The sequence below is a fragment of the Salmo trutta genome, chromosome 24 (assembly GCF_901001165.1).
Source record: "Salmo trutta chromosome 24, fSalTru1.1, whole genome shotgun sequence".
NCBI lineage: Eukaryota > Metazoa > Chordata > Actinopteri > Salmoniformes > Salmonidae > Salmo > Salmo trutta.
Genome location: NC_042980.1, coordinates 9,624,039 through 9,648,742, shown reverse-complemented (window position 1 = coordinate 9,648,742; position 24,704 = coordinate 9,624,039). Strand labels below are relative to the sequence as shown.

Here is a 24,704-nt window from a genome sequence, read left to right as displayed (position 1 = left end):
CCTCGTGGAGTGCAATGTAAAGTAGGTGGTTAGAGCGTTGGACTAGTTAATTGTAAGGTTGCAAGATTGAATCCCCGAGCTGACAAGGTAAAAATCTGTCCTTCTGCCCCTGAACAAGGCAGTTAACCCACCGTTCCTAGGCCGTCATTGAAAATAAGAATGTGTTCCTAACTGACTTGCCTAGTTAAATAAAGGTGTAAAAAAAAAAAAAATTTGATTGTTATGAAAACTTGAAATTGGCCCTAATTAATCGGCCATTCCGATTAATTGGTCGACCTCTTGACAAAAGTATATTTAATAAATAGGCATTTTAAAACTGCTCAGGGATTACTCAAAATATAACACTTTTTGGGTTCTTTGCCAGGTAGCATTTAAATATATTGTTTAAAAAGTCATAAACATCATTCCAGAATGTCATTATTCTAGACAAGACCAGAAAATATGTTGGTAATTTGCGACTAGTTCTCCACGTTTTCTCCAGCATTAACTGGTTGTTTCTGCTCTTCACCATTTTTTGTCTGGAGTTAGAAATTACCTACTGATTGATTTTTCCATTGATATTTTTTCCATATATTTGTGTGTAATGGAATGAGCATTTCTACAGATAGCCTCAAGTTTAATTTGCAATATTCTCCCCAAATTCAGATTCCCACATGCACTTTGTTTGCAGAGTATTGCTCTGCGTCATGATAGCAATAGATTGGTATAGTTGTGTTATTTGCATTCTACTAGTTGCCATTTTTGGAAATTAATTCAAAATGTTTCTATGGGAGAGGGCTCACCCTTCATTTTTACCCAGTTGGGGTGTTTCAGTAAATAGTTTCTTAGTTGTAAAGACATCTGACTTTGGCAAATGAAAGTCTGAACTTAGTTCACCGACTGATTTAACTTGGTTGTTCAAGACTTGGTGTACATATTGCAAAATAAGTAATAACCATCTGTGGAAACCTGAATTTAGGGATAATGGGATGAAATCTGTAAGATACGCAATACCAGTTAGGGATGATATGCACATAGACAGCTGGAGACTGTGTTTTACCTTCCTCCAAATCTGGAGCGTATGATTGGACCATGACTTTTTACGATCACCGTCTGGCATCTGTCCCAGGAAAAGTCTTACTTTTGAGATTAGCCTTTTATCCAAGGAATCATTGGTTGTAGTTGGGTGGCCCAGTTGTACCACCTACAGTTTTGTAACCCTAGACCGCCTGATTCCTTTGGCAGTTGGAGTGTTTTTGAAATATGGATTCTGGAACCAGAACCGGTCGCGTCTGAAATGGGAATAACAGTCTTGGAAGAATATTCATCTTAATTTTTTTTTATACCTTTCCCTATAAAGTGAGAGGTAGAATCGTCCATCTTCTAAAATATGTGGTTATCACGTCAATGAATTTGATATAGTTCAAGAGAGGTAGGAATAGTAATACCTAGATATTTTATTCCCTTGTCAGGCCACCTGAAAATTGACACTGTACCTGATATGGGGTAGCGTAGGCTTCAGTCTTACTTACATTCAGTTTATATCCTTAGTAAATCCCATATGTTATTATACACTGCTCCAAAAAATAAAGGGAACACTTAAACAACACAATGTAACTCCAAGTCAATCACACTTCTGTGAAATCAAACTGTCCACTTAGGAAGCAACACTGATTGACAATAAATTGCACATGCTGTTGTGCAAATGGAATAGACAACAGGTGGAAATTATAGGCAATTAGCAAGACACCCCCAATAAAGGAGTGGTTCTGCAGGTGGTGACCACAGACCACTTCTCAGTTCCTATGCTTCCTGGCTGATATTTTGGTCACTTTTGAATGCTGGCGGTGCTTTCACTCTAGTGGTAGCATGAGAGGCTCAGGTAGTGCAGCTCATGAGAGGCTCAGGTAGTGCAGCTCATCCAGGATGGCACATCAATGCGAGCTGTGGCAAGGTTTGCTGTGTCTGTCAGCGTAGTGTCCAGAGCATGGAGGCGCTACCAGGAGACAGGCCAGTACATCAGGAGACGTGGAGGAGGCCGTAGGAGGGCAACAACCCAGCAGCAGGACCGCTACCTCCGCCTTTGTGCAAGGAGGAGCAGGAGGAGCACTGCCAGAGCCCTGCAAAATGACCTCCAGCAGGCCACAAATGTGCATGTGTCTGCTCAAACGGTCAGAAACAGACTCCATGAGGGTGGTATGAGGGCCGACGTCCACAGGTGGGGGTTGTGCTTACAGCCCAACACCGTGCAGGACGTTTGGCATTTGCCAGAGAACACCAAGATTGGCAAATTCGCCACTGGCGCCTTGTGCTCTTCACAGATGAACGCAGGTTCACACTGAGCACATGTGACAGACGTGACAGAGTCTGGAGACGCAGTGGAGAACGTTCTGCTGCCTGCAACATCCTCCAGCATGACCGGTTTGGCGGTGGGTCAGTCATGGTGTGGGGTGGCATTTCTTTGCGGGGCCGCACAGCCCTCCATGTGCTCGCCAGAGGTAGCCTGACTGCCTTTAGGTACCGAGATGAGATCTTCAGACACCTTGTGAGACCATATGCTGGTGCGGTTGGCCCTGGGTTCCTCCTAATGCAAGACAATGCTAGACCTCATGTGGCTGGAGTGTGTCAGCAGTTCCTGCAAGAGGAAGGCATTGATGCTATGGACTGGCCCGCCCGTTCCCCAGACCTGAATCCAATTGAGCACATCTGGGACATCATGTCTCGCTCCATCCACCAACGCCACGTTGCACCACAGACTGTCCAGGAGTTGGCGGATGCTTTAGTCCAGGTCTGGGAGGAGATCCCTCAGGAGACCATCCGCCACCTCATCAGGAGCATGCCCAGGCGTTGTAGGGAGGTCATACAGGCACGTGGAGGCCACACACACTACTGAGCCTCATTTTGACTTGTTTTAAGGACATTACATCAAAGTTGGATCAGCCTGTAGTGTGGTTTTCCACTTTAATTTTGAGTGTGACTCCAAATCCAGACCTCCATGGGTTGATAAATTGGATTTCCATTGATTACTTTTGTGATTTTGTTGCCAGCACATTCAACTATGTAAAGAAAAAAAGTTTTTAATAAGATTATTTCATTCATTCAGATCTAGGATGTGTTATTTTAGTGTTCCCTTTATTTTTTTGAGCAGTGTACATTTCATCAAGCATGGCACATAATTGCATACATTAGACAAACAGCAATATATCAGCAGCATACAGAGACATCTAATGCTCTTCCTCGCCAATTTCGATGCATTTGTTATTCAGACGGGATCTTATCATTTGGGATAGATGTTCAATACTAATGGAAAAAAGGAGCGTGCTTAGTGGGCATCCTTGCTGGACCCCTCTTTTAATAATAAAATAGTGCAAATTAATGGCCATTTACTTGGACTCTAGCATGGGGAGTTGAATAAAGGATTTTGACCCGTCTAATGAACTAGGGTCCAAATCCAATCGCGCTTGAAACAGGTAAGACCATGATACCTGATCAAAAGCCTTCTGTGCGTCCAAGGCCAGTGCCATATTTTCCTCACCTTGGCATGATATAACATTTGGCCATCTTCTTATATTTTCCGGCAGTTGACGACCAGTAATGAACCCCGTTTGATCAGGGTGTTTAATATCTGTTATAACTTTTCCTAGTCGCTTTATAAGCAGTTAGTAATCATTTTGGGGCAAAGCGATAGGTCTATATGAATTAGTCAGTAACATCTTTCCATTCTTTGTTTAACACTGATCAGATATTATCTCCAAGTATAAGGAAACTCTCTGGTTTCTAATACATTTGAAAACACTTCCACTAATATTGGAGTAAGGTGTTCCGGGAAGGTTTTATATAATTCATTAATGTACCATCAGAACCGGAATATTTTATTATTTTTTGAGTTACTTTTTTTTATTTTTTATATAGCCTTTCTGAGATCTACTTCTGGTATAGGTCTATCTAGTTCTGTCAGTGCTGAGCTTGTCAAATGAGGGAGTTCAATGCCTCGGAGGAAACCTTGTAGTTGCTCAGGATATTTTTCTAAGTCTGATATAAATTCTCATAAAACTCTGCGACGGTTGCTGATATATCCTGGGGTCTTGTAACAAAGGTTGTATTGACATCATTTGATTTAACCTTTTGAATGATAGTAGATGCCTGTTGTTTCCTTAACCAGAAAGAAAGTAAACGACTTGCTCTGTTCCCGTTTTTATAATTGGGTTGCTTTAGAAATCTCAGAAAGCACATTACTGGCCTCCGTTTAATTGTATGAGGATTGTTGTTTATGCATGGTTTCCAATCTCTCAATGTCATCTTCACATTTTCTGCATAATTTAACTTTTTTTCCTTGCTGATGCATATGAAATAGTACACACTCTCAATATCGCCTTCCCATAGAACAGCAGGTGAAACATCAGGTATTTGGTTAAACTCTAAGCACTGATCAAATTGTGAATGAATAAACTGCCTAAATTCAGCTTCATCAAGTAGTGAAGTGTATAGCCTCCACAATGTGGGGTGTGAATTTCTCTCCAGGTCCCATACAGCTGACACTGGCCCATGATCAGAGAGTAATGTTCAAGATCTTGCATTCTACATTTCTATATGCTTCTGTTTTTGGCATAAAGAAGTAGTCAATACAATAATAACATTTATGGAGGTGGGAGTAAAATGCAACATCTCTTCTTTTAGGGTTCAAATGTCTCCACACACTCTCTTCTAGACCCAGTTCCATGAAGCCATTTCTTAAAGCATGGGTCAATCTGGATATGGCTGCTCTAGAGGTGTGAGCCTTGTCAGTAGCGGATAAAATGTAGTTATACTCTCCTCCTATCAAAAACAACCCCTTTTACATTATCAGAAATCAAATCAAGAATAGTTTTCATAAACCTGAGTTGATCAACAATAGGATCATGTGCTGTACATTGATCATTGAGACTTTCACTCCTGCAATGGAACCGTTCAATAATATCAATCTCCCTTCCTTATCTTTTACTTTTACAAATTTGGTAGGTCTGTGTATTAGAATAGCTGCTCCCCTTCTCCTCCCAGAACTATGTGATGAGAAAAACACCAGATTAGCCCAGGTTTTATTGAGCTTGAGGTGCCACTATCTGGCAGGTGCGTCTCTTGTGCAATAGCTTTTTATTTATTATTTTAACTTTTTATTGGCCCATGGATGCCTTTCACATTGTAGGAGATGACCTTCAGACCCATGATTCTGCCTTAATGGTTACAACTATCATCTCTATTTGTATTTTATACCTAACATAGTACATAGGGGCTCCTTGTCTTATGTCTCATTGCAACAATTGTAAAATAGAAAAAATAACATTTAACAGATAATGAACACAAACGTTTCTTTGATTCCTAGTTACCTTCCAAACACTGTTTTTTTTATTTTTTTTAATATCTTTTGCTTCCAACATATTGACCCAGATTCTTGCAGGCCTCCCTTTTATTAAACCCAACAGCAATCACTAATATGGTTGTGTACTCCATAGTTGACTGTTGGGGAAAAGGGGGTCAGGTGTAGCCAAGACATCCTAAGAGTCTGTGCCTGGAACTGCATAAAATTGACTGCAGCTTGAGATATAAGTCATCGCACTGCCATGTTAATATGATAGCCGAGTGAGAATGAGGTCAAGGCTCATGCCCTGCGTGCCCGGTCGGTATTCGGCAATGATTACTGCAAGTTTCGATAGTTGGATAGACTAACTACCAATCAAAAAATTGTTAGCTGACATGGCTAACTGAGTGAATGTCAGTGACTGACATTGCAAGACAAAAAAACGTGATGCACATACCGATTTTCAAAATTGCACCTTGTGTATTCTACTGTTCCTACTCTTTTATAGTACTGTGGCTTAAGTTGATACCCTGACTGTGTTCCAAAAAAACCCCAAATGTTTGGGTCATGTGCCCCTTGGCTGCCACGGGCAAGAAGCTTATGCCTGTTTGTTACTACACCTTGCTTGTTTCACAAAGGAGCAACAAAGTTATGTCACTGTAAGAGTCCATGTTACCGCAGAAACAGACTCGACAGCATGAATTCCCAGCTGTCCCATTTTTCAGTCAGCCGTTCGTTCTCCAAAAATAAAAAAACAGTTATGACCCCAAAAAATGTGACTGTTATTTTCATGGTCTTCATCCATAACTGCCCTAAAGCGTGCGCACTTACCTTCCCCCGGCACCGGTGCCGTGCTTAATCAATCCGATCGCAGCACTGTTTGTTTGTGTCTAATCAGACTGCTCCGTAGAGAATGCATACCAATTCATTTTACACCCAACACCCCTCTCTCCTGAACCAGGGGAATGCGGCGTGATTTTATCATTCTTCACAATCAGATTACATGTTGGAGGTGGTATAATTACAGCTTTAGCTGATTAATGGGCAAGCTATAATTAGGACGGGATACGGCGAGAGAGGGAGAGAGACTGGATGAGTGTGGTGTGAGAGTATGCCTACATATGTATAAGAGCAGGTGTGTGTTTGCTCCTCTGCAGTGTAATATTGCGTGGTGTAAAGCTCGCCGCCATTGGACTCTGGAGCACTGGAAACGTGTTCTCTGGAGTGATGAATCACGCTTCACAAATCTGTGTTTGGCAGATGCCAGGAGAACACTACCTGCCCAAATGCATAGGGACAGCTGTGAAGTTCGGTGGAGAAGGAATAATGGTCTGGGGCTGTTTTTCATGGTTTGAGCTAGGTCACATAGTTCCATTGAAGGGTAATTTTAACGTTACAGCGTACAATGACATTCTAGATTCTGTGCTTCCAACTTTGTGGCAACTGTTAGGGGGAAGGTCCTTTCCTGTTTCAGCATGACAATACCTCGTGTACAAAGCAAGGACCATACAGAAATGGTTTGTCAAGATCAGTGTGAAAGAACTCGACTGGCCTGCACAGAGCCTTTACCTCAACCCAATTGAACACCTTTGGGATGAATTGGAACGCAGATTGCGAGCCAGGCCTAATCGCCCAACATCAGTGCTCAACCTCACTAATTCTCTTGTGGCTGAATGGAAGCAAGTCCACGCAGCAATGTTCCAACATCTAGTGGAAGCTGCTATAGCAGCAAAGGGGGGGACCAACTCCATATTAATGGCCATGATTTTGGAATGAGATGTTCTCCGTGCAGGTGTCCACGTACTTTTGGTAATGTATTGTATCTAGCCGACAAACATTTAAGTTGTGAATTCCATACTGTAATTAGAACACCTGGCGCATGCTGCACAATAGTGACACAAAATGTTCCGGTCTCCCGTCTTTGTGTGCTTCTAAACAAACACCACATGACTTGGGACTACCGATAAGCTTCATAATGAAATATTGTGACAGGAGATAAAGATTGTGTTCTGCATTTCACCTAACGTATTGCACAAGTTGACTGCAGGTATTTACTTAAAATAACTACAAATATTGAAATGTATTAAAAAAAAAAAATTCAACGATATAGTTGACGGTATTGGAAAAACCATCCAGTGGCCCGGTGTACCGCCCTAGTGTAGGCTTGTGTAGATGTGTGCATGTGAATGTTGGGCGTGTACTGTATGTGTTTGTGCGTGCAGTGAAAACCTTTTGGTGTGTTTGGGTGTTCACACACTTTCAACTGAGCCCATTCACCACCAGTGGTGTAGAAATGTCCTTGGTTGTGACACAACTCATCATTCCATTAGTGCTGCATGCAAAAATGGAAATAAAATAGTATTTGTCACATGGGCAGAATATAACGGGTGTAAGCTTAACTGTGAAATGCTTAATTACGAGCCCTTCCCAACAATGCAGTTAAAACGTAATAGTAAAAAGAAAAATAGTAACACAAATATTAAATACACCATTTAGCTATATACAGGGATTACTAGTACCAGATCAATGTGCAGGTGGATGAGGTAGATTTGTACATGAAGGCAGGGTAAATTGACTAGGCATCAGGATAGATAAAATAAAGAAGTGTAGCAGCAGCATATGATTAAGTGTGTGTGTGTGTTCTTTAAAAAATATATATATATATATATATATTTTTTTTTTTAAATAAATAAAAAATATATATACTACCGTTCAAAAGTTTGGGGTCACTTATACATTTCCTTGTAGAAGGAAATTGGCTCCAATTAAGCGCTGTCCACCGGGTTAGGCATGGCGTTGCAAAATGGAGTGATAGCCTTCCTTCTTCAAGATCCCTTTTACCCTGTACAAATCTCCCACTTTGCTACCACCAAAGCACCCCCAGACCATCACATTGCCTCCACCATGTTTGACAGATGGCATCAAGCACTCCTCCAGCATATTTTCATTTTTTTTCTGGATCTCACGAATGTTCTTCTTTGTGATCCGAACACCTCAAACTTAGATTAGTCTGTCCATAACACTTTTTTCCAATCTTCCTTTGTCCTGTTCTTTTGCCCATCTTAATCTTTTCTTTTTATTGGCCAGTCTGAGATGGCTTTTTCTTTACAACTCTGCCTAGAAAGCCAGCATCCCGGAATCGCCTCTTCACTGTTGACGTTGAGACTGGTGTTTTGCGGGTACTATTTAATGAAGCTGCCGGTTGAGGACTTGTAAGGCGTCTGTTTCTCAAACTAGACACACTAATGCACTTGTCCTTTTGCTCAGTTGTGCACCGTGGCCTCCCTCTCCTCTTTCTATTCTGGTTAGAGACAGTTTGCGCTGTTCTGTGAAGGGAGTAGTACACAGCGTTGTACGAGATCTTCAGTTTCTTAATTTTTAAAAATTTAACCTAGGCAAGTCAGTTAAAAACAAATTCTTATTTACAATGACGGCCTAGGAACAGTGGGTTAACTGCCTTGTTCAGGGGCAGAACAATTTTTACCTTGTCTGCTCGGGGATTCGATCTTGGCAATTTCTCGAATGGGATAGCCTTAATTTCGCAGAACAAGAGTAGACTGATGAGTTTCAGAAGACAATTCTTTGTTTCTGGCCATTTTGAGGTTGTAATCGAACCCACAAATGCTGATGCTCCAGATACTCAACTAGTCTAAAGAAAGCCAGTTTTAACCAGAACATTTTTCAACTGTGCTAACATAATTGCAAAATGGTTTTCTAATGATCAATTAGCCTTTTCAAATGATAAACTTGGATTAGCTAACACAACGTGCCATTGGAACACGAGTGAGGGTTGCTGATAATGGGCCTCTGTACGCCTATATAAATATTCCATTAAAAATCTGCCGTTTCCAACTACAATAGTCATTTACAACATTAACAATGTCTACACTGTATTTCTGATCAATTTGTTGTTATTTTAATGCACAAAAAATATGATTTTCTTTCAAAAACAAATAACTTTCAAAGTGACCTTAAACGTGTGTGTGTGTGTGTGTGTGTGTGTGTGTGTGTTCTGGATGGCAGGGTGCTCTCGATGGTGCAGCTGTGGAACTTTTTGAGAATCCGAGGGCCCATGCAAAATCTCTTCATGACTGTGCGGGTGTATGTGGACCATGTTAAGTCCTTAGTGATGTGGACTCCAAGTTTAAGCTCTCAACCCGCTCCACTACAACCCATGGATGGGAGCGTGCCAATCCCCTCTTTCTCCTGTAGTCCATCATCAGCTCCTTGGTTTTACTGACGTAGAGGTTGTTGTTATCACGGCACCACAATGACAATTCTCTGATTTCCTCTCCGTCGGTAATCAGAGCTTCCCACGTCATGTCGTCAGCAAACTTGATGATGGTGTTGGAGTCATGCATGGCCACGCAGTCGTGGGTAAACAGGTAGTGCAGGAGGGAACGAGGTACACACCCTTGAGGGGTCAACATGGTGGTGTTGTTGCCTGCCCTCACCACCTGGGGGCGGCCCGTCAGGAAGTCCAGGATCCAGTTGCAGAAGGTGTTCAGTCAGTCCCCAGCTTGGTGATGCGCATGGAGGGGACTATACCCCATTCTGTCATGTTGACCGTTCCGGAAAAACACCTTTTTGCTACAGTACAATATAGGTGTGTCCCAAATGACACCGGATTCCATATAAAGTGCAGTACTTTGGACCAGAGACCCATAGGGCTCTGGCCAAAATTGGCGCACTATGTAGGGAATAGGGTGACATTTGGGACGCAACTTATGTCTCTGAGAAACCAGTGATGTGCAAACTCAAGGAACCTACCAGATACAACCCTAAATCTGTAACCATGGGCACCCTCCATAGATATTATCCTGACCAACTTGCCCTCTAAATACACCTCTGCTGTCTTCAACCAGGATCTGAGATCATTGCCTGCGTCTGTAATGGGTCCGCGGTCAAACGACCACCCCTCATCACTGTCAAACGCTTCCTTAAACACTATAGTGAGCAGGCCTTTCGAATCGACCTGGCCGGAGTATCCTGGAAGGATATTGACCTCAGCCCATCAGTAGAGGATGCCTGGTTGCACTTTAAAAGTGCTTTCCTCACCATCTTAAATAAGCATGCCCCTTTCAAAAAATGTAGAACTAAGAACAGATATAGCCCTTGGTTCACTCCAGACTTGACTGCCCTTGACCAGCACAAAAGCATCCTGTGCGTACTGCATTAGCATCGAATAGCCCCCGCGATATGCAACTTTTCAGGGAAGTCAGGAACCAATATACACAGTCAGTTAGGAATGCTATGGCTAGCTTTTTCAAACAGAAATTTGCATCCTGTAGCACTAATTCCAAAAAGTTTTGGGACACTGTAAAGTCCATGGAGAATAAGAGTACCTCCTCCCAGCTGCCCACTGCACTGAGGCTAGGAAACACTGTCACCACCGATAAATCTACGATAATCGATCATTTCAAGAAGCATTCTTCTACGGCTGACCATGCTTTCCACCTGGCTACCCTTACCCCGGCCAACAGCTCTGCACCCCTGCAGAATCTTGCCCAAGCCCCCCCTCCGCTTCTCCTTCACCCAAATCGAGACAGCTGATGTTCTGAAAGAGCTGCAAAATCTGGATCCCTACAAATCAGCTGGGCTAGACAATCTGGACCCTGTTTCTAAAATGATCCGCTGAAATTGTTGCAACCCCTATTCCTAGCCTATTCAACCTCTTTCGTATTGTCTGAGATCACCAAAGATTGGAAAGCAACCGCAGTCATCCCTCTCTTCAAAGGGGGAGGCACTCAAGAGCCAAACTGTTATAGACCTATATCCATCCTGCCCTGTGTTTCTAAAATCTTCGAAAGTCAAGTTAACAAACAGATCACCGACCCTTTCGAATCCCACCGTACCTTCTCCCCTATGCAATCTGGTTTTCAAGCTGGTCATGGGTGCACCTCAGCCACAACCAAGGTCCTAAACGATATCATAACCGCCATCGATAAAACCGTACTGTGCAGCTGCCAAGGCTTTCGACTCTGTCAATCACCGCATTCTTCTCGGCAGACTCAGCAGCCTTGGTTTCTCAAATGACTGCCTCGCCTGGTTCACCAACTACTTCTCAGACAGAGTTCAGTGTGTCAAATCGGAGGGCCTGTTGTCCGGACCTCTGGCAGCCTCTGTGGGGGTGCCACAGGGTTCAATTATCGGGCCGACTCTTTTCTCTGTATATATCAATGATGTCGCTCTTGGTGCTGGTGATTCTCTGATCCACCTCTACGCAGACGACACCATTCTGTATACATCTGGCCCTTCTTTGGACACTGCTAACAAACCTCCAAACGAGCTTCAATGCCATACAACTCTCCTTCTTTGGCCTCCAACCGCTTTTAAATGCTAGTAAAACTAAATGCATGCTCTTCAACCGATTTGCTGCCCGCGCCCGCCCGTCCGACTAGCATCACAACTCTGGATGGTTCTGACATAGAAAATGTGGACTACTGCAAATACCTAGGTGTCTGGTTAGACTGTAAACTCTCCGTCCAGACTCACATTAAGCATCTCCAATCCAAAATTAAATCGAGAATCGGCATCCTATTTTGCAACAAAGCATCCTTCCCTCATGCTGCCAAACATACCCTCGTCAAACTGACTATCCTACCGATCCTTGACTTCGGCGATGTCATTTACAAATAGCCTCCAACACTCTACTCAGCAAATTGGATGCAGTCTCTCACAGTTCCACCCGTTTTGTCTCCATAGCCCCATATTCTACCCACCACTGCGACCTGTATGTTCTCGTTTGCTGGCCCTCGCTACATAATTCATCGCCAAACCCACCGGCTCCAGGTCATCTATAAGTCTTTGCTAGGTAAAGCCCCGCCTTATCTCAGCACACTGGTCACCATAGCAACATCCACCCATAGCACGCACTCCAGCAGGTATATTTCACTGGTCATCACCAAAGCCAACATCTCATTTCGCTGCTTTTCCTTCCAGTTCTTTGCTGCCAATGACTGGAACGAAATGCAAAAATCACTGAAGCGGGGGACTTATTTCTCCCTCTCTAACTTTAAGCGTCAGCTGTCAGAGCAGCTGTCCACAGCCCATCTGTAAATAGCACACCCAACTACCTCATCCCCATATTGGTATTTATTTATTTATTTTTGTGCTTTTGAACCCCAGTGTCTCTACTTGCACATCTATCACTCCAGTGTTAATGCTAAATTGTAATTATTTCACCTCTGGCCTATTTATTGCCTTACCTCCCTAATCTTACTACATTTGCACACACTGTACATAGATTTTTCTATTGTGTTATTGACCTTACATTTGTTCATCCCATGTGTTACTCTGTTGTTTTTGTCGCTTTGCTTTATATTGGCCAGGTCACAGTTGTAAATGAACTTGTTCTCAACTGGCCTACCTCGTTAAATATAGGTGAAATACATTTTTTTTATTACTCGGAAACAGTCTCTCATTTAAAGCTTAATATGCGGTCTTAACGGCACATTCGTTGAATTTGGAGCTCTTAAAATAACACCATCATGGTCTGTTGGAATACGGGCTTCTGTGTTTTCCAATGAGGCAGTGTTATGTATGCACTGAATGTACAATGGTGTTATACAAGGCTTGCTCATCCTAACTGGCACTGTTTCCCCTCTCTCGCTCTCTCCTCCCTTCTCTCGCTCTCTTTCTCTCAGTAAAAGCAGAGTGAACTACAGAGAAGTAGCTTCCAGCTCTCACCCCTTTCGCACGGTAGGTCCACTTTTTTAAAATAATTTTCTCCTACCACTTATTAGGGTAGGCAGTGTTTACCCCACTCTGCTTAAGAGTTGGCTTGCCTAGAAGTACCTATTTCTCTTTTATTTACAGAGTGTGGTGTCATCGAGATAATGTCTCTTTTGCAAAACAGACAGACTTTTTTGTATTCCTATCACAGCGCCCAGATAATGTTAAGTGCTTTGGATGTCATGTTGTGCCTGCTGTTTATTGGGACAGAACTAGTAACAACTTTGCAAAATATCCTCTGTCTCCCCCCCCCTCCAAAATTTCCTTAGGGGGTTGTGACTGGGTCATGTTTTCCCCACTGCGCCCTGTGATTAGTTTCCACTGCCGATGCACCATCACACCCTTACTCGATCGATCATGGCTGACCACAGTGGTGTGTTTGGTACATCCCTGGCTCTCGGCATTTGTGACGTGCACCCTGCACTCAATTGCTCCATTGCGTCAAGTGCAATCGAGCTACCTCTCACCCTGTGTGTACCAGAACAGATCGTGTAATGATAACATGACAGTCTTGGTTTACTCTCCCTTTTTGTATGCGTGTGTTCTTATCTGTGTGTGTTTACGCTCACATGTGTGGATATGCACCGGAGTGTGACTCGTAGGCCTTTTAAAGCTCAGTTTGTTTTCTTTATGTCCGAGGCCCTCCGGTGTGAGAGACTAGAAGCCTGGGGTGTGTCCTGTCCTACGGCAGAAACGACACGCATCACTTGTCTGGCTACCCAGACTCCCTGCTCCGGCCAACCGCCCCGGCCATGGACGTTAGTTTCTAATCCGCAATGAGTCTGGATCTTATCCGCAATGACCCTGACCCTTCATCGAATTCGAACCCACTCGGGACTGTCTGATTGGACCAGAAACCGATGGGTTGGGCCAAAACACATTTGGGTATAGTGGTGGTTTGAAAATACCACCACCTTTGTGCCGCTCGTCACCACAAATTACTTAAATGATGTCAGTCTGACTAAAGTATGTAGCGACAGAGCAGCGGAAGAATTGAATGTGAGTTGTCAGGCTAACGCATCACATGGAGCCTGTATTTGACCTTGGAGACAGAGGGGGCATCGGGGGAAGAAGGAAAACAAAGAGGGGGATGAAAGGACACTATCAAGAGTAAGAAGAGGGAGACCGAGAGGGAGAGAGTGGATGGAAATAATTTCCCCATCTGATGCCCTACATCTCTACACGGGGTGCGCTCTCCTAATAATGTTTGACCTTGGATATCACTGGCTTTAAAGAAACACTACTCTGAGTAAATTAGCTGTGCTGGTGAGTAGACTTGGGTGCTGTACTGTATACCGGGGTATTTTGAAATACCCATAGTGTGTTTTTGCTTCGTGATGTGACTCTTGCGCTGCGCAACAATGAATAGAGGTGATCAAGTTACACTTCAAATTCACTACTAATGTTTGGCAGCTAAATATCTTAGAGCTATCTAAGTTGTGCCAAATAAGTTCTCTCCAGCTCAGGGCTACAGCTATGCATTTGGTTTGCTTACTTGCTAGTTAAGTGTCTAGCTTGCAAGATAACGCTTCTTGGTTACGGCAGAGACAATTCATCGCTTCCTGGATCCTGTGAGTACCCTTTTGAGATATTTGTAAAACTTTATGAACTGGTTGCTGTCCTTGCAATTGGTTTGTTCGCTTGTGCTTGTTAGCATTTAGCTCAAATCTGCTATGGGAATTCCCTAGTACGTCATTTTTAGTATTTTATACATTTGGATAAAAACAGCGACTCTTTGTATGCACTGCCGGTAATACCGTATACCCTGGTATGGTACAGGAATGGTATGAAGGTATAAACATCTAGACATCGCCCAACCCTACTGATGAGGGCATTTATGTGCGTGTGTGTATAGCCTGCAAGCATGTGTGGCTGTATAGCAGGGCTGTTTAATTAATTCTAGTCCTTCGTGTCCAGAATAGAGGTCGACCGATTATGATTTTTCAACGCCCATACCGATTTATCGGAGGACCAAAAAAGACGATACTGATTTAATTGGCCAATTTTTATATATATTTGTAATAATGACAGTTACAACAATACTGAATGAACAGTTTTTTTTTTATTTTTAAGTTATTATAATACATCAATAAAATCAATTTAGTCTCAAATAAATAATGAAACATGTTCAATTTGGTTTAAATAATCCAACAAAGTGTTAGAGAAGAAAGTAAAAGTGCAATATTTGCCATGTAAAAAAGCGTTTAAGTTTAAGTTCCTTGCTCAGAACATAAGAACATATGAAAGCTGGTCTTTTTAACATGAGTCTTCAATATTCCCAGGTAAGAAGTTTTAGGTTGTAGTTACTATAGGACTTTCTCTGTATACCATTTGTATTTCATATACCTTTGACTATTGGTTGTTCTTATAGGCACTATAGTATTGCCAGCCTTATCTCGGGAGTTGATAGGCTTGAAGTCATAAACAGCGCAAAGCTTGAAGCACAGCGAAGAGCTGCTGGCAAATGCAGGAAAGTGCTGTTTGAATGAATGCTTACGAGCATGCTGCTGCCTACCACCGCTCAGTCAGACTGCGCTATCAAATCATAGACTTAATTACTCCCCAAATACAGCCCTAGTTTCCGAATTTGACCATATTAATGACCTATCATTTCGAAAACAAAACGTTTATTCTTTCAGTGAAATACGGAACCTTTGCGTATCTTTTCGAATGGGTGGCATCCTTTAGTCTAAATATTGCTGTTACATTGCAAAACCTTCAATGTTATGTCATAATTATGTACAATTCTGGCAAATTAATTACGGTCTTTGTTAGTAACAAACAGTCTTCAGACAGTTCGCAACGAGCCAGGCAGCCCAAACTGCTGCATATACCCTGACTCTGCTTGCACAGAACGCAAGAGAAATGGATATGCAGGTTTAAAAATATACTTGTGTATTGATTTTAATAAAGGCATTGATGTTTAGGTACACATTGGTGCAACGACAGTGCTTTTTTCGCGAATGTGCTCGTTAAATCATCACCCGTTTTTTCGAAGTAGGCTGTGATTCGATGATAAATTAACAGGCATCAATTATATGCAACGCAGGACAAGCTAGATAAACTAGTAATATCATCAACCATGTGTAGTTAACTAGTGATTTATGTTAAGGTTGGTTGTTTTTTATAAGATAAGTTTAATGCTAGCTAGCAACTTACCTTGGCTCCTTGCACTCGCATAACAGGTAGTCAGCCTGCCAGCAGTCTCCTCATGGAGTGCAATGTAATCGGCTACAATCGGTGTACAAAAATGCCGATTACCGATTTGTTATGAAAACTTGAAATCGGCCATTCTAATTAATCGGTCGACCTCTAGTCCAGAACACTCCTTATTGCAAGTAACTACGAGGTAGAAACCAAAAAAGACTGCTCAAGCCCTTCCGGACTGGAATTTGCTCTGATGTACAGTAGATAGTGACTTCGGAAAGTATTCAGACCCCTTGACTTTTTCCACATTTTGTTACGTTACGGCCTTATTCTAAAATGTATTAATAAAAAATCAGCGGCAATCTAAACACAATACCCCTAATGACATAGCAAAAACATGTTTTTAGAGATTTTTGCAGATTTATTACAAAAAACATACCGTACTTACATAAATATGCTATGAGACTCTTAATTGAGCTCAGGTGCGTCCTGTTTCCATTGATCATCCTTGATGTTTCTACAACTTGATTGGAGTCCACCTGTGGTAAATTCAATTGATTGGACATGATTTGGAAAGGCACACCTGTCTATATAAGGTCCCACAGTTCACAGTGCATGTCAGAGCAAAAACCAAGCCATGAGGTCGAAGGAATTGCCCGTAGAGCTCCGAGACAGGATTGTGTTGAGGCACAGATCTGGGGAAGGGTACCAAAAGATGTCTGCAGCGTTGAAGGTCCCCAGGAACACAGTGGCCTCCATCATTCTTAAATGGAAGAAGTTTGGAACCACCAAGAGCTGGCCACCCGACCAAACTGAGCAATCGGGGGTGAATGGCCTTGGTCAGGGAGGTGACCAAGAACCCGATGGTTACTCTGACAGAGCTCCTCTGTGGAGATGGTTGGACAACCAGAAGGACAACCATCTCTGCAGCACTCCACCAATTAGGATTGTATGGTTGAGTGGCCAGACGGAAGCCACTCCTCAGTAAAAGGCACATGACAGCCCGCTTGGAGTTTGCCAAAAGGCACCTACAGCCTCTCAGACCATGAGAAATAAGATTCTCTGTTCTGATGAAACCAAGATTGAACACTTTCGCCTGAATGTCTGGAGGAAGCCTGGCACCATCCCTATGGTGAAGCATGGTGGTGGCAGCATCATTCTGTGGGGATGTTTTTCAGTGGCAGGGACTGGGAGACTAGTCAGGATCGAGGGGAAGATGAACAGAGAGATCCATGATGAAAAGCTACTCCAGAGCGCTCAAGACCTCAGACTGGGGCGAATATTCAACCATCCAACAGGACAATGACCCAAAGCACACAGCCAAGACAATGCAGGTGTGGCTTTGGGACATGTCTCTGAATGTCCTTGAGTAGCCCAGCCAGATCCTGGAATTGAACTCGATCGAACATCTCTGGAGAGACCTAAAAATAGTTGTGCAGCAACGCTCCCCATCCAACCTGACAGAGCTTGAGAGGATCTGCAGAGAAGACTGGAAGAAACTCCCCAAATACAGGTTTGCCAAGATTTGTAGCATCATACCCAAGAAGACTTGGGGCTATAATCACTGCCGAAGGTGCTTCAACAAACTGAGTAAATCGTCTGAAAACTTACACAAATGTAATTTTTTCCGTTTTAAAATTTGCAAACTTCTAAACCTGTTTCTGCTTATTTATTATGGATTGAGTAAAACAACTATAATACATTTTACAAAGTCTGTAACCTAACAATGTGGAAAAAGTCCAGGGGTCTGAATACTTTCCGAAGGCACTGTACATAAACAATGTGTCTTTAAGCTTGGCGTGTCCTCTCCCACTCCAGATATCTCTCCCCTGGAGCAGTGGTTTCCAACCTGTCCTCGAGCTTTTGGTGGTCCCCAGAACAGGAAAGGTTGGGAACCGCTGCCCTAGAGAGCTTTTCAGCCCACTCCCTAAACCCTACCATCCCCTCTTGTCTCCACATCCAGTCACCGCGTCCACTCACTACATCACCAGTCACCAGAAAGGGCAGCCAAGGACGTGCTCACCGCTAGCCAGGCTAGCAGAATGTCAAGCACAGCAGGGATAGCCCAATGCAATCTGTCCCTGCCGGAACCCATGTCAGGCCAATACAAATCACAGCCAGCTCTCTCTCAACCTGGTGTTCAAGTCTCACAATGATCCCAAACCTGTCATATGTTGGCAGTGGCACAACAGAGTACACATCGTGTAGGACAGGGTTGTTGTGGCATTATGGTTTTTGCCATTTTTGATACAAACCCCTGGTTTTGATTAGTATGTCAATAAATTATTATTTTTATCATTACATCCATGGGTTTTTGTTATGAGTGACATTGGTATTGTTATTTGGAAGAAAATAGTTTTTGTGAAAGTGTGTGTTTTTAGACCCAGACATTGAGGGGAAAAGGAAGGGAGAAGACAAAAAGAGGGTGAGAGGGGATGAGAATGACAAGGTGAGTTCAGACGAAAGATTGCCATGCACTGGGAGAGATGGCGACAGCATGACTTGGGGCCAGACAGTGCGGTCATACACCCAGCTGTGTGTGTGAGTCTGTATGTGTGTGTGTATGAGAATTAACAATATGTTGTTAGTGGTGCAAAATATTTTTCAAGGAAAGTAGCTTTTGGTTGCTCCATTCGTCGCTAGATGACGCCATGACATAATCATTTAGTCATAACGTTTATGTATACTTGTTTATGCGTATGCTGTCCCTCACGCAATGAGCAATTCTCCAAAACAAAACAATGTTTGAAGGAGGAACCGATAGTAAATAATTAAGTGGCATAGAAAAAAAGTGTGTTTTAGAAAGCGTTTATTTATTTATGTATTGTTATTTATTTATTGGAGAGCTGTGGTGTCATTTAACAAGGAACCAATGTAATAACTTCACTCGCTGCAGCATTGGGGAGAGGACCTAGAGGCTAGAGCGGAGAGGGGCTGAGGAGGGAGCGGAGAGGCAGGGAAGGGGCGCAAATGACGGGTGCACACAGGCAGCAGCCGGCGGAAGCTGAGCCGTGGAGAGGGAGCAGACTGCAGAGCAGCACAGCTGAGCTCAGCCGAGCGGTCACGCAAACAGGGAAGTTGCTAAATCAACCAAAAGTCGCAGAGGCAGCCTTAAAAAGTAGCTACGTTTGTTGCTATACTCTTTTACCAATACAAGTCGCTGGAGGGGTCTGAAACCGTGCAAAATGCAGCGACAGTCTCTACGTTGACAACACAATGTTGTGCTGTTTTGATAGTACTAACCTCAAACTAGAAAGGGATTGCAGCTTTTAACAGGTGATTTCACGTTTAACGGGATCAAAATTAAACAGTGCAACAGATTGTTCCCTACAGGAGATGATTACACATGGACAAATGCATGCACGCATGGGCCAGTGTTTCCGTTTAGACATTTTGGCGCTGGACAACGTGAGCAGGCAAGATTTTAATTTACCGGACATTTGACAAATTTATCCGACATCCATATGCATTAGATGCGTAATGCATTATGGTGTCCACCCAAGGTGCTCAAAATCTATTTTAGATTATTGTAATGCATTTTACCAGAATAAAAATTAGCCTGTGAAGTTGTAATAAAATAAAGTTGAATGATCTTATACCAACGTGACCGGTTTTATTGAGAAGCAAAACAATTCCGTTTGCGGTGTCATCCCAGCTTTAAATATATATATTTTTTTAACATTTAGCCTAGAAGAACAGCCGTCTATACGTAAAACACGCCTTAAAAATATTATATTTGTATAATATAATTTGCTAAAGAGCTGTCCTACACACTATTTGTATGAACATTTTAATAAATAACAAAACAGCTGTTTTCAAACACAATCTAGGCCTCTCTAATTTAAATTTAGCCTAGGCATGAACATTTTACTTTGGCTGTCTAACACCAGGACTGGCCGATCACGGCTAGAAGGGATCCAGCTTTTGTAAAATTAATGTCAGATTTGACTTTGTAGCAGGTTAGGGGAACTTATGCAGCAGGTTATATTATACATGCCACGGGGCAGCATATGTTGATCTTCCCTAGGGCGGTAGCAAAACTGCTAGGACCAGGCCTGACAAACACAATCATTTCCGTCTAATTTCAAATAAAATCTAACTTTATTTGGCACATGCGCCGAATACAACGTGTAGACCGTACCGTGAAATGCTTACTTACAAGCCCTTAACCAACAGTGCAGTTCAAGAATGAGTTAAGAAAATATTTACCAAATAAACTCAAATAAAAAAGAATTCATAAAGTAACACAATAAAATAACAATAACGAGGCTATATACAGGGGGTACCGGTACCGAGTCAATGTGTTTGAGGAGGACCTTGGCCTGCTCAAAGTGAGCCGCTGATGTTGGGTAGTTAAAACTGTCCAACTCCTTGGAGCAGCTTGCAATGTGCATCAGCCTTGTTACTTTGTCCTCAAGAAATGGAAGATGGAAGGCTGTCTACTCTATTTTGGAGAAAGAATCGCCTCTCGGCAGGCATACTGGAAATGGAGATAATCAACACAATCTTCCCAGTTTTGCCCAGTCAGAGTACACTTAGCTGAAGTCCCTTATGAGGACCTTACGTCTATTGTGTGAGTAAAAATGGAAACACACACACCCGACACTCATTTCCAAGCAACTTGAGCATTTATTAGCCTGCAAAGTATAGTGCCTTCGGAAATTATTCACTTGACTTTATCCACATTTTGTTAGGTTACAGCCTTATTCTAAAATTGATTCAATTGTTTTTCCCCCCCTCATCAATCTACACACAATACCCCATAATGACAAAGCAAAATGTGTGTATAAAAAAAATTCTGAAATTAAATATCATATTTACATAGGTATTCAGACCCTTTACTCAGTACTTTGTTGAAGCACCTTTGGCAGGGATTATAGCCTAGAGTCTTCTTGGCGCATGGCGCTACAATCTTGTCTCCCAGTCTCGCCGCTGAAATACATCCCCACCAGCATGATGCTGCCACCACCATGCTTCACCGTAGGGATGGTGCCAGGTTTCCTCCAGATTTGACGTTTGGCATTCAGGCCAAAGCGTTCAATCTTGGTTTCATCAGACCAGGAATCTTGCTTCTCATGGTCTTTAGGTGCCTTTTGGCAAACTCCAAGCGGGCTGTCATGTGTCTTTTACTGAGGAGTGGCTTCCATCTGGGCACTCTTATCGTAAAGGCCTAATTTGGTGGTGCTGCAGAGATGGTTGTCCTTCTGGAAGGTTCCCCCATCTCCACAGAGGAACTCTAGAGCACTGTCAGTGACCATTGGATTCTTGGTCACCTCCCTGACCAAGTCCTTTCTCCCCCGCTTGCTCAGTTTGAACGGGCGGCCAGGTCTTGGAAGAGTCTTGGTCGTTACAAACTTAATCCATTTAAGAATGATGGATGCCACTGTTTTCTTGGGGACCTTCAATGCTGCAGGCATTTTTTGGTACCCTTCCCCAGATCTGTGCCTCAACACAATCATGTTTCATAGCAAACGGTCTGAATACTTATGTAAATAAGGTATTTCGGTTTCTTATTTTTATACATTTGCTAAAATTTCAAAAAACCTGTTCGCTTTGTCATTATGGGGTATTGTTTGTAGATTGCGGAGGACATTTTTTTAGATTTTTTTTATCAATTTTAGAATAAGGCTGTAACGTAACAAAGTGGAGAAAGTCAAGGGGTGTGTGTTAGTGATATCCTATATTTTCCTTGCCCCAAAAAACGATACTGATATTATAAAATGTTGCGGCCTTTTAAGCATTCTAGTACAGTTAAATAGTTAGACCGCTGCGTCCACGTGTGTTAAGGCACTGCATCTCAGTGCAAGAGGCGTCACTACAGTCCCTGGTTCGAATCCAGGCTGTATCACATCCGGTCGTGATTGGGAGTCCCATAGGGCGGCGCACAATTGGCCCAGCGTTGTCCGGGCCGTCATTTTAAATAAGAATTTGTTCTTAACTTACTTGCTTAGTTAAATAAAGGTTACACACACACCACACTGACAAAAAAGTTATTTTGTTGGCATTTACGTATGTCCCCATTACCAGTAAAACATAATAAAAATCTATTTTTTTCACTTACTTGCTGTGCTGTTTCGTTCATTTGTTAAGTCGTTTCATTCTCAACCAGGATTTCTATGGAACGCCGTTTGGGTCTTTGCGTGTCAAAGATATACGTCAAATAAGCTTGTTGACCTATCAGGACCTGAATATGAATGTTTTACGTAGTTATTACACTGTCACTCATATTTCATATGTCACAACGATTCATCGATATGTATGCTATGATGCTGGTAAAGTTGTCTCGCGCACCTACAGTGCTGGTCATAAAAAAAAGCTAGCTAGCTCATTGACGCAAACAATGTAGTTCTTCCCCAAAAACATGGCAAAACGTCAATCTGTTTCAGTAGCTATACTTAGCTAGCTAACTATATAGCTAGCTGTCATCTAAAATAACCCTAATTTATAAAATAGTTCTTATTTGATTAATGGTGGTCGGACCATTCAGCTAACCACATTAAGGATAAGCCACAATAGTGGACTTTGCGGTTAGCCTTCAAAAAGTATGGCATAATTCTACTATTTGTCTTCATTTGCATCACTGTCAATGACATACTTTTTTATTTTGAAGGCAAACCGCAAATTCCACTATTGTGCCTAATCCTTATTGTGTCTAGCTTCACAACATAACCCAGTCCGGTCAAGCCTTACTAGCCAGCTAGCTGGCTGCTTATAACGTTAGCTTTGGCAACATGGTTAAGTAGCTGGCTAGCTATTTTTTTTTCATTAACTGAAGTTCAATTTCAATAGGCAAACAACAAGTGGCTACCTAGCTAATACTTACTCACAATGTTTCCTAAATCATTGCTAAGAATAATGAAAATGACTGCAGTTTCTACAGGTCATTTGTTTTCAGGCTGGTTGTATTGGTGCTAGCTAGGTACCAAGCTAAAACTAGCTACACCAGAAGTTGTGGTCGAACAAATTATGCTTTATTACCAACGCGGTATTGTAAACACAACGTTCGTGGTCGGTGTTTGCAGACTTTTTTGTACAGCTTTGACAGTGCTACTGTATCTTTTTTGACACGCAAAGACCAAAACGGCGGTTCATAGTATGTATGTCATGAAGGTAATAGCAGTGACTCTATTACTGTGTAACTCCGGTAAGGGCAACATCTGAAAAATAGCGCACTTGGTAGTGTTCCGGTGCTTGACCAGTCGGTGAAATCTTGGCTTTAATGGATTTTGCCTTTTGAGTTGTCTCGCTGAAATTGTCTTACTCTTTCAAATGACTGCTCGACTTGTTGACTGCTCGATCCACACAGCAGACATTGTGGGCTAGGTTAGGAATGCTGTGTTGCACGTGTAGCGCAAAATGTTATGTGGCGTCATTACATCCTGTACCTATGTTATATAGATATGCACGGTAGCCTCGCCACTGGTTTTTAACATCGGTGTTAAAGTAGACATGGGGCCCGATACCGATGTTGGCATTTTTAGCTAATATCGGCCAATTCCGATATGTCCACTGATATATTGTGCATCCCTAGTGTGTATACTTTCCGAAGGCACTTTATTTGCCTTTGAAGTTGGAGCACATTGACTGGTATTTCCATTAATGAATAAAACACATTACCCTTGTGTGGGCGCACACACGTCCACCCACATCTCCTGGCTATCAAACACAGTCAAACACATACCACCTTCTCCACAGGTTCTTATTTGGTCCAGCAACAAAAATATGAACTGAGAGGTTGGATTGCTGCAATCAAAATGTGGTGTGGTTCGACAAGAACGCAGAACTTTTTCCCTAAGTTAGCGTTGACTTGTCGAGACTAACCCATGGACAGCATCTATTCATGGATCAATTCAGGCTACAAGTTTAGGCATAATGACAATTGCCAAATGTCATTACATTTTTGGTGTTTAAACACATTTATTTCCATTTAATCATTCCCCTCTATCATGTTCCTCCTATTTCTCTCCCCCCCTACAGAGGCTTCAGAAAGTATTCACACCCGTTGACTTTTTACACATGTTAAAGCCTGAATTTAAAATGGATTAAATTGAGATTTTGTGTCACTGGCCTACACACAATGTCAAAGTGAAATTATGTTTCTCAACACAAAAAAACAATGCTGAAATGACTTGAGTCAAGTATTCTACCCCTTTCGTTATGGAAAGCCAACAGTGCCTTCAGGAAGTATTCATACCCCTTGATTTATTGTTACAGCCTGAATTCAAAATTGATTAAAAACAATTATAATTCTACACCCAATATCCCATAATGCCAAAGTGAAAACATGTTTTTAGACATTTTTGCACATTTATTGAAAATGAAATCTCTCTTACATAATTGTCAACCCCCTTAGTCAATACATGTTAGAATCACATGTGGCAGCGATTACAGCTGTGACTCTTTCTGGGTATGTCTCTAAAAGCTCTGCACACCTGGATTGTACAATATTTGCACATTATTCTTTTTAAAATTCTTCAAGCTCTGGGGTATGAATTGTTTCTGAAGGCAC

General features: G+C 42.3%; 1 protein-coding gene across 6 annotated transcripts in view; it reads left to right on the top strand.

Annotated features, from left to right (window-relative positions):
- LOC115160647 (double-stranded RNA-specific editase 1) overlaps nt 1-24,704 on the top strand; it is a 197,750-nt gene that overhangs the window by 80,407 nt on the left and 92,639 nt on the right. For 4 of the 6 annotated variants that reach the window (XM_029710887.1, XM_029710884.1, XM_029710880.1 and 1 more), the window contains one exon: nt 12,961-13,015. The exons of 1 other annotated variant lie outside the window; for it this stretch is intronic. The gene's annotated coding sequence lies outside the window, so the exon portion shown is untranslated. Of the gene's footprint in view, nt 1-12,960; nt 13,016-14,274; nt 14,315-24,704 lie in introns of those variants that run through there. One more of the 6 variants, XM_029710885.1, reaches the window with a different exon arrangement.